The sequence below is a fragment of the Triticum dicoccoides genome, chromosome 3A (genome assembly GCF_002162155.2).
Source record: "Triticum dicoccoides isolate Atlit2015 ecotype Zavitan chromosome 3A, WEW_v2.0, whole genome shotgun sequence".
In the NCBI taxonomy this organism is placed as follows: Eukaryota; Viridiplantae; Streptophyta; class Magnoliopsida; order Poales; family Poaceae; genus Triticum; species Triticum dicoccoides.
In genome coordinates, this window is record NC_041384.1 from 338353687 (window position 1) to 338365142 (window position 11456).

Consider the following 11456-nt stretch of genomic DNA (forward strand, 5'->3'; position numbering starts at 1 on the left):
ACAACATACTATTACAAATTTCTGAACATTTTCTACAATCAAGAACATTTTTTCAATTTATGAATATTTTTTGCTATTTACAAACATTTTTTAGAAATTGTGAACATTTTTAAGCAATTTTCCTGAACTGGCAAACATTCTATAATCGATGAAAATATTTAAAAATTGGGTGGAATAGTTATTGAATTTGACGAACTTTTTTTGATTTAGCGAACATTTTTGGAAATGCCCGTGCCTTGCAACGGAAAAAAACTATCAAGTTATACATGTGTGGTAGATATAAAAAAGTATGAATCAAATTCGCAAAGTATATACAAATCATGTCATGATGCGATAAGACACTTTTAAAATGTAATTTCAAAAACGAACAATATGATGCTCATCAAGACTTGATTTTTTAAGGCGTCACAACAAAATATTTTGTGGCTGAGCAAACTGCATTGACGGACCCTGTCTGAGCTATACTGATAAATAAAGTGTCTCGTCTGGACTTAGCGTAGCGGTGTTTACCATAACCACTATTGTGATATGAAAATAAGCATAACTGTGTATGGAAGCAAAATAGACATTTAGTCATTTTAATATAGCTTACAAAAACAAACCCTTAGAAAGTTATGTCAATTTTGTTGGGTTCAGCGTTGTACAAAACACGGAAACCCTTTTTTACCCAACGCGAAGGACTAAATAAAATCATAAAACGAGCTATATAGATCTCCTAATAAAACCTTTATGGAACCCACAATTAGTTTTGTTCATTATTTACGGATGTGTTTTAATTTTTGTGAACATTTTCTAAAAGCTGATGGACATGATTTTTAAATTCCTGAATATGCTTTGAATATTGGCTCATTTAAAAAAATCATGAACATTTTTTATTTCATGAAATCATTAGAAATCGTGATTTGTTTATAATTTGTGAGCAATTTTTTAAGTCATGAACATTTTTTGATTTTTAGAATATTTTTTAAATTCACAAACAGTTTACCATTTTCCTACTTTTTTTCAGAACTCGCAATTGTTTGATATTTTGAAAATCCGAAATTAATTTCGAGATAAAAAACCAAAACAGAAATAAAAAAGTAAAAAGAAATAAAAAATAGGGGGCGCCATCAATCCGAAATTTATTTTTAGGGAAAAAACAAAATAGAAATAAAAAAAAGATATAGAAAACAGGGGGCGCCACGACCCGCACATGGGCTGGCCCATTACTGCGCTTGGTAAAAAGAAAGAGAAAAATCATGAGAACCAGGGATCGAACCCTGGTCTCCTGTGTGGAGCATCGTTGCCTCAGCCATCGCACTGCTCATGCATTGGTGCTATTATATCGTATCCACCTTTAATAACAGAACCCTGCAGCGATATTAGAAATTAAAAACGAATCATTTTTGCCACTTACGGGTGGCATTGGTGGGTAATTATTGCCAACTTCAAAGGCATTTTTAATGACGGACGGGCAGAAGCACTATTTGCTTTATTAGTAGGTAAAGAAGTCGGCGGACGAAAACTCTGCCTGTGAACGAAAAGCCCCCCAATCAGCGCCTCACGACCCATCCTATCCCTATTCCTACGTGCTCTCCAACCCCAGGCCCGACCTCCGCGGTGACTTCGACATCGACCAGCCGCCCATCGCGCAAATGCCCTATGCCTCCCCCGCCTGCTCAACGCTCCAAGAGCTCGGCCGCCGCCGCCACGAACGCCGACAAGTATAGTGCGCCGTGCACCGTGGCCGTGCCCTTGATCTCCTCGATCTGGTCACGCGTTAGCGTGAAGGACGCGATCAACGGAGACGGGGATGGAGGCCCCTGCGCTGTCACTACACCGACGCCTCGAAGATTGGTGTGCAGTTGGCTGGGTGGGCGCGGGAGATCCCATCGGCGGCAAGCGACGCGCGCGCCGGCAGTGCGGCGGCCTGGTCCGAGTAGAGGCGTAGGCGGGCGAGCGCCTTCTTGTGAAGGAGTGGATCGCTGGAGAACGCCTGCTCTGTTCTTCAATCACGTTCTGGTGAAGGAATCGATCGCCAAGAACGAAGTGCTCTGTTCTTTAATCTTGTACCTAATTCTGAAGTTTGCTTTCTTCAATCTTGTACGTAATTCTAAAGTTTGATTTTCTCCTGCTATCTTCCCCATTAACCGCTCATTGGAATTGATGGAATTAGGAACATCATATTGCTTTCAAGTTGATCAACCTCTGCCCTTTACTCATGGAAGAAGCAACTGAATGAGGACAACCTGCTCTCTTTCTCAATCTGGTGCCTAAGTCTGAATTTTCCCTTTCTCATGCCATCTTCCCATGAATAGGTCACTAGAACTGATAGAATTTTGAAGGCTGCTTTCAACTTGATCAAACTTTCCCCTTTATAGAAGGAAGAATCAGCCAGTTGTATTTTATATATTGAGATGGAAGAAGAGTCTAACACATAGCACCACTTTTTAATTTCATTCTGTATACTAGATGGATTTAGCTGTCCCAAGTATTCCCACTTCTTGCTTATTTTCATGAGGTCTCACAATTTTTAGTAAGAATCATATTTTTTCTCTTATCATGAAATATGGCACTTGCACAAGTTTTTTTGCTCATGATTACTTTTCTATTACAGAGGTTTATTGTCCGGTTTGGTACCTCATGTTGGCATGGAATTTAAAATTTCAAACGAAGCTTGGGCATTTTGATTTAGCTATATGCATGCCCCTGGTTTAAAGGGCTTTGGAGTCCGGAAAAGATACACAGACAAGAGGTCCGCCGATGGCAAGGTTACGTCATGCCGATTTATTTGTGCAAGCAAATGGAATGTTTAATCTCTTTTGCCAAACAAAATTCAGTTATCAAGTCTAAAAATGTCTAAGTAGCAAGTGGAATGCTACAGCGACATGGCCTAATTCAGTTAACAAGTTTGAAAGCTACATTCAGTTATCAGCTGATCGGCCTGCAGTGGTGCGACAACTACGGCGTGGCTCAGCCGACCACCACCATGGAGATGGTTTTCATTGCGAGTGAATGCTTCTGCCGTCGTCGGATGGCTTACGAACGGGGGATACACACATCACGTCCCTCTGCAGTAGGCTGAGCTACCTTGGAGGATCTCGATCCGTATATAGGTGAGAGAGCTTTGAGATTGCTATACAGCTGTATAGATTAGTCCATTCAGCAAAAAAATTGGATCCCTTATGAAGGTGCGTGTCATCAACTTATGGATTCCTTTTTACTGCATCTCTTGCCCATTTTTCTTGGGCATATAAATCTTAAGGGCAGTCTATTTGTGCAGCAATGAACTCCCATAAATTAATAATTTGATCCTTTATCGTAGTACTATCAACTTATATTTTTCATGAAATTGTAAGATTTATTATCCATCCATGTGGTAATAAACCACTGATTATAGCGTGTTTAAGCTTGAGATGATAATGATGTTCAAATTAGGAGTACATAATGGTTTGGAGATTTTCATTAGAAAAAATATCACTTTCATACACATTAAGGAGCACTATGGTCATGTTAGCTACTATTTGATTTTGTTGTTTCTCACTAAGAGCAATTCGACTTATAATCCTAATGCTATGTTGTTAATTTCCAAATGATTAAAAGTCGGGTACGTGCTTTATTGTGAAAATTCACAAGAGAAGCATGCTATTTGAAATAATTGGTTGCAGATACCTTTGTTGCTTTGGACCTTGCCATGGAACGAGTGACACTAAATGACCACAAATGGACTACATTGGCCAGGACCTTCAAGTTATGAGTAAGCGTGGTTCCACCTTTAGTGGTTTGTGCATCCGATTTGTCTGTTAGGGAGACTTCTGTGACTGGTTTCACGTGTACCTCAGAGTGCTTGGTACAGCTGCAGGGGCGAGGATGTCATATTGACGCATCTTGATGGTTTGTTTCTGTATGAACTAGCAATATTTTGTTTCTTAGATGCACAAACTTGTATCTCAGAATTATGATAAAATTATGTCATTTGATTAGCTCATGTGTAAACTACTAATTTCCATTGCCTCTATACACACACCTGCATATCTTTTTTTTCTGGCCCATTCGTAGGTACCAAGTAGAAGATAATAAGATTGAAGATATATTTCTCTTGATTGGTAATATTATACCTCAAATTTAGTTCCTTCTACATTCAATGATGACTCTAAGCTACGAATAACACATGAATTAAGTTATGCAGATTAAGAGGTCATGACTATGATACATGACAAACAGTTTTGTCTGCATGATGAACATCTATATGGTACCATGGTTGCCGGGGAGGTGTTGCGACGGCGTCCGCTTCCTAGATGCACTAGCTGTGGGGGCGGACATAATTTAATTTTCTTGATGGGGTGATTTTCTATCAATTAATTAATTAAGCAAAATATTTTCAATCATTTATACGAATTAGGAATTATATGCTCTTTGCATAAGATTTCAGCTTCTCAGGAAGTAGGTTTACGTTATGATAGAATTATTATTTTTCATAATAGAACATATTTTAGTAGAGACGTGCGTTGCACGTGCATACTTACTAGTAGACATAAATTAGCGTACGAAGTAAAACAGCAGACAGACGAAACACAAAGTGATATATAAATATATTATTACTAGTAAAAATGCCCGTGCGTTGCAACGGGAAAAAAAAATCAGCTTCCCTAGTACAACGGCTCAAGACCACATGATGCTGCATCACCCACATGCTCTCTATCGCTACCTATCTATCTATTTATCTCATTCAGACATTTCGCGAATTATCGGGCGTTTTATCGACAATAAAAAAATGTGCATGCATGAAGTGGTACACTCTCGGTTATAAAAATATGGAACTGCTGACCTTGATGCATTGGATTTGCGTTAATTGCGATCTCTTTTTTACCAAGGAGACATGTGCATCCCTTCAGACATCACATTTCTTGCTAAATGAACTCTGTGCAAAACACAAACAATTCAAAGAGTATTTATTGGCATGAAAAAAATCCCAGATCATTTTAATTGAGGAACAACATTCATCAGCCGAGCTAATCAGGCATGCAAAGCCAACAGCAACCATAGCATTTTATTGCAACTAAATATAAAATAAATTGCCCCTGAGCTCACAGTTGCATCGGCAGAAATTTTTATGGCACAAGGAATACATTAAAAATCTGATAATCACAGGATCGTCATTGATTCAGTTCAGAATTCCAAGTCAACTCTCATTTTCCTACAGTTCTAAATTATTGCTGGCATCGTACGGTTTGAGGTCATAAATTACATGAAATAAAAATAATTTGTTTTCTCACACTCCACAATAGATCCTTGGTTTTTTTTGAACAAAAATCACAAATGACAGCCACTCCTAACTCTACAACCTTTTAGAATCTCTTTTTCAGTTTCCTTCCACTGAAGACACACCCTAACCTCAGTATTGTCAGACAAAACACATATTCTGCTAAGTTATCCAATACCTCTTAGTCTACCGTGTGCTCTCGAATTTGGTTTCAGTGCAGACTCTTCGGACTCCGCGGGGCGCTATCCCTACTGCAATCGTCATCCAGCCCACCGCCACTGTAATACGCAACCACAAATGATTCCCACTGCCCCATTGCCCCCTCTGTCCAATCTTGCTTCTCTTGTTTAGATCAGTCCCGCACCCCGCTCGTGTACACATCAATGTGCGTGTGCGATGGCCAGTGCAACATCTCTCTACATTGGCATCATAACAATGTTATGCTTTACCCGGTGCTCCATTGTATACCACCCATTATCTGATGTCCGTAGCAGCCTTATCATCGCAGGACACTCACAGCGGCACAACCTTGTATTCTCACGCAAAGCCTCCCCCTGCTCCAACAGATGTTTTATCATCAGACCAGACCCTCCATCCAGCGCAAATGTGAAGGAGAACTGAATTTTTAATTGATATACATACTGAGCAACCACAAACAGTCTCTTGCATGGTCTTCCGCTTGTCGGGATTCAATCGGCTCTTCCCATGCCTGATACTAAACCCATTTTCCCACTAATACAGGTTGTAAAAGACGTATGCCTCTGTCAGCGAGGCAAATGTGGTGCCCAACTCCGGCTTGACGACCTCTTCTACATGCCTCTGTGAAAGCCCTTATGGACTTCTCAAGAGTACCCATACTAACGGGGCATAGGGTTCGCTCTGTAGGATTCGCTCCCACAAGAACTCTGTGATAAAGCAAAAGCCAAATCAGCGACCTGTCGTTCAAGGCGAAACACTTGAGACACAACAAAATTACCAATACAACGCAAAATGATTAAAAAAGATAAGACAAAAAAAACCACACGGAAGGCCGTGAGGGCTTTCAGAAAAACACACAGGCCAGAGCACTGTTTTTCTTTCCTGAAATTACCCCAAATGGCGCCTGTCCCCCGTTTTTTGGCGACCGCATTCCTGAACTACGGTGCAATTTTATTCACTGAGCGATGCAAAACAGACCCCATCCTCCCACCATAAATCATGGACTCATCACCCACCCTCTGTACACGGATTTAGGTACCAATTTTTTCACTACCCCTACAAAATCTTATCCGCGTGATCTACAGCTCGTTTTTGCATCCAACACTGCATCAAAAATAACTCTAAATGTACTGTATGACGGAAAAATCAAACACACAACTTAAGTCCATGGACGCGCAAAATCTGAGGCGCAGCAACGCAAAATCTTTTTGCAACTCTCGCAGTGACCTGGCAGAACAGCCTAACCTCTTTCAGCAACATAACTACATGCATTTTTTCAGTACAGAACATTGATTCACAATAGCGCCTCTATCAGAAAATTACTTTCACCACAGCACCCTACCCCACCACACGCCAACACTACATCAAAATGAATGCCTAATTCCATTTTCTAACCCTCGTCACAACTCGCCAGAAAATTAGCACAAATATTCACAACACGGAATTCAGACACGCATACCTCTCGATCCACCCTGGTCCCTGGTGACTGCGGATTTGGCTTCATAGCTGACTCACCAGACTCCGCCGGGCCGATGTCCCTAATGTCCTCGTCACCAGGATCACCACAACTGTATTGAGCAGACATCGACGAATCACGCAGCCCAGCCTAACATCGGAAAGGATATCTTGAAAAGCAAGTGCTTGGCTAACAACACACATGAGAAAAATGGTGAGCAGAGTATGCATTGCTTAATGCCCCAAAAATCTGTTTAGACAAGACTGCCATGCAAGCTATACATCTAAATAAACGGGGGCTTAATATATACTTATACTAATCTAGGGGATAAAATGAAGTGAAGGTATCCTTTCAGTAATCCTTCCAAGCAAAATCTCTTCATAGCTTTACGCCAGATTGGTTGAGCGACCTCAAGAAGTCTAAAAACTTGACAAGACCAGAAGACTAACAGTGATAATCTGAACCACTGAGCAAAGCTTATATGCCAGATCGCTCAATCCTGCTGCTGTCTAATTAAGCAGTTAATTGCATTGAAGATTCAGATACAATAAGCAGATACGCAAGATGCATCACTATTATGTGTGTAAATAAGTTAAATGCATACATGTTAGAATTGCAAGATAATGATGTTGTTCATACCAAATAGTATCCCATTGCTACGCATGTGTCTATGCAAGATGGATCATACATGAAGATAGAAAAATCTTGGTAGTTCGTTCAATGCATAAAGGCCTTAAGCTGGTTCCTTACAGTAAAGAAAACAACATTAATGGTCTTGGAAATAATATATGAAGGTACTGTTTCGTTCAGTCTTCTGCTTGCCTGATGGATTAATTCCTGGTCGATGGGATCTATGCTCTTACCATTATTTAAAAAAAGGATAATGCCTATGCTCTTAGAATTACTTGACATCACCAAGTTCTCTTTCAGATTGCCCCATGAACCGAGTCAGAACTTTGTAACTCTAATTCCTCTAATTAAAGTGTTTCAAGTACTGCATAACCTGTCAGCACAAATACATCAACAATTCTGCAGTAGATAATCGTGTCTTCAAATAGTAGCACGTATCATCAGCTCATCTCATGTTATCTAAATCTACATGGACAAATGAAATAATGATAGATCGGTGAAAGACAATGAAAGAAATAAAAACAATCTTCAGGCTCTGTAGTGATTGTTCCTATTCTCCGTAGGTTACATACATATAAAGATGTGCAGCAGATGGGTGTGTTGCGGATAACCGTGACGGTCGTTCAGAATAGTGGCTGCGGGGCCGACCACAAGAGACAATGAGCGGCCCTAGATCACTCAAAATCGTAACGACGTTTTATCGCAGCATTAGCAGCCAGATCCCCAAATCACCCCAGTGCCCATCCAGCTCAATCCACATACAGTGGCAGGAGCTCGTCAGCCCCAGCACCTTCAGGCTTCAGCCCTCCACAACCAAGTCGCCGCCCACCTCCACCCAGACTTGACCGAAAGGAAGGAGGGACGAACCTAGGGCCGCCGGAGACGTGCCGTTGAAGCCATGTCCGAAACCCTAGCCACGGAGGTGGGGTTGCGAGCGGGTGGTAGAGGCTGGGAACAGAGAATCTAGCCGGAGGGGAGGGAGGCGCGGACCGTGGGGAGCTCGGGGGCGTTCTGCGCAGCGCCGGAGCTCGCCGGAAGCGTGCGGCGTGGGTGGTGGCGGCGGCGAGGCATGGGCGAGAGGAGAGGAGGCGAATTCATGCGCCGTGTGTGGTCCTGTTTTTTTTTTCTTTACGAATTTGCTCGTACCGAGGGTTGAATACCCCAAACTACAAGGCCTTTTTTGCAAGAACGAAACGTTTTCTCATATTAGCAACTTAAAAGGGGACTGCGGGTTGAATATCAGAAACCACGGGGACTTTTTTGCAAACCGGCCGGTGACGTACGACCAGAAGCAATACACGCTTTATTAGTAGGGTATAGATAGATATTAGTACCACCTTGGATTTTGAAAAAAATATGGACATGTTGAAAAAAAACTAAAAGCGTAAATTTACAGAAAGAAGCGTATTGTGATGGAGAACCCACGGAGTCAATCCGTGCTTTATTATTAGGGAAAGATAGCAAAAGGCCCGTGCGTTGCAACGGGTACAAAATAAATCTGCGAGTTTGTGTGGTATTTGAGAGTTTGCCTATCATGGTGAATAATATGATTTTAATACTCATAAGGATCCACTTCATGAATGTCCTATTGTATTCCAAAAGCTCATAATCTTCTTCGCTGCCAATAAAAGCTACTCCTTCAACTTGCTATAAAGAATTTGGATTATTTGTAATAACTTGTCGATATTCAACAACCCTCCGTAATTTTTTTTAAAGAAATCTAAACATTTAACGATCCGATAGATGATCAACTACTTCAATGCAAAAGTAATTGTGCATCATTCATATACATGTAGCAGCTTCAAATAAGACATATATTAATTCTTATATCTCGCAGTCCCTATTAACATTAATTTATATTTATACTTTCCTTTTCAAAATACTCCCACCGTCCCAAAATAAGTGACTCGACTTTGTACTAACTTTGTATTAAAGCTAGTACAAAGTTGAGTCACTTATTTTGGAACGGAGGGAGTATGACGGTCGGAAAGTAAAGAGTTTATAATGCTTGGCGCTTTTTAGTTGACACGTAGTCCTGATGAATGTATTAAAAGTGTGATCATCTTAAGTTAGATATGTATAGTATATATCGTACATCTGGAAAGTGCAGCTTTTAGTTACAGAAATGTGTAAGTGACAAAGTATAATTTAAACTAATTATCAATCATAAATTCCCAATTAATGTAAGGTTGACACTATAAAAAAACTCAAAGCTTTTACAAAATAATGGTGAAACTGGGTACACAAAAGACAACTTTCATAAGCAAATATTGATTTCAATGCAAAAGGATAAGAGCTAGCTAGATAGTATAGGCTTTCCACATCGTGGACGTAGTGTACGCGTCTAGCCTGCAATCTACACTTTTTGTGCAGCGCCATTGGCAGCGACACCCCCCGAGCAAAACGTTGTAACCTTCTCGTCATCATCCAACCTCTCCGTCCGTTGGGTTTATTCACATATTCTCACTTTTCGGGGTCAATTCGTTCGGTTCCCCTCGATTGCTTGTCGACTTCTGAAGTGCTAATACGGCAAGGTCGCCGGTGTATAAAAATTAGTAAAACTGGTTGGAAAGGAGCGAGGTGGGACTATTATTGCGTGAGCACGTTGTTTCGCAAAACAAACAGACTGGATTTGTTGGCTGCAGCCTTCAGGGCTTAGGCGATGGTCGTGAGTTCGAAACGCACCACAGGTATTTTTCGCTCTTTCTCAAGTCGTTGTTTTTTGTTGAAAAAAAGATGTGGACCAAGCCCAGTTCAGCCCATCCGGGAGTCAGGGGCAGATAAAACGGCCCAATCGACCGACGAAATCTTGGAATTGATATATAGTACCACCTCGGATGAATATGTAGAAAATAATATAGGTGGAAAAAATTGAAAGCGTAAATTCACGTGAAGAAGCGTATTGTGACGGTGAACCCACGGAGTCAATCCGTGCTTTATTATTAGGTATAGATGATGTTGATAAAATAAGTGTACTTTCATGTTCACGAGTCCTTGGAAACAATATGTACATCAACAAGAGATCATCATGTACATGAGTGTGATGTATATACTTACCTTGTGGTATTGAGCTGACTTTGGAAGAGGTGAACTTGAGAAAACAGTGTTAGATAACACAAGGACACTACTAATCAAAGCAAGTTTAGAAAAAACACAAAAGTACCAAGAATGGGATGACATGTAATGGGTGAGTACTTAGTACTCTATTTGGATATAGACATGTCCCCAAGGATTAAAGATATGCTATGAATTCCAAAGATTTTCTTCCCTTAGATATGGACTCTTTCTCTCCCTGAATCTGATATTGGATAATGAGAGAAGGTAGCGTAAGAGAAAATTAGAGCAAAGGAAAATCAGAGCAAAGGAAATATAACATACACTAACATGTCTTTCCCCTCTTAAAGACACGTGACTTCTCTCTCCTCTATTGTTAATAAGCATCCGGAGAAGCTAAGATGTGATTTCTCTCTTATGTGATAAGCTTTGATGTGCTCTCTCTCGCCCTTTGACATCAATTTCCAAAAAGGGTTCTTCTAGAGCATGAGTCAAATAAGTGTGGTCCTTGAGTCACATGACAAAGGAGCATGTAATTTAAGATGCGAGTAGAGGATAAGAATAATCGAGTGGAGCTGAAGAAGAAATGACATTTGTAATGGCAAAATGTTTTCTCAGTAGTGAAATTCGTAACGCCGATTCTTGTCCATCGGTGAAACCGAGTTGGTAGTGTCATAGATGATGCATATCGGTCAGACCGGGTTTGTCCTTGTTGGTTATACCGATGAACTATCTACAAAGATTATTGTAGTTCGGTCTAGCCGATAGGCATGTCTCGGTGAGGCTGATCTCAATACAGAAGAATTTTTTTGTCACCTCAGCTTACTTGGTAATTAAGATCTTAGAAAGATTTGCAAGGAATTAACTGAAGAATTT

At 40.6% G+C, this 11456-nt stretch overlaps 2 long non-coding RNA genes across 2 annotated transcripts; one reads left to right on the forward strand and one right to left on the reverse strand.

The window, feature by feature from the left end:
• The first annotated feature begins 1524 nt into the window (after positions 1-1524).
• LOC119268145 lies at positions 1525-4103 on the forward strand. The gene is made up of 2 exons (XR_005132944.1): positions 1525-2248; positions 2597-4103. It is a non-coding gene; the product is annotated as an uncharacterized LOC119268145 (long non-coding RNA).
• Positions 4104-5696: 1593 nt separating this feature from the next.
• On the reverse strand, positions 5697-6979 carry LOC119268146. Its single transcript, XR_005132945.1, has 3 exons — positions 6900-6979; positions 5885-6147; positions 5697-5796 (listed from the first exon to the last, which is right to left on the reverse strand). It is a non-coding gene; the product is annotated as an uncharacterized LOC119268146 (long non-coding RNA).
• Between the last annotated feature and the right edge of the window lie 4477 nt (positions 6980-11456).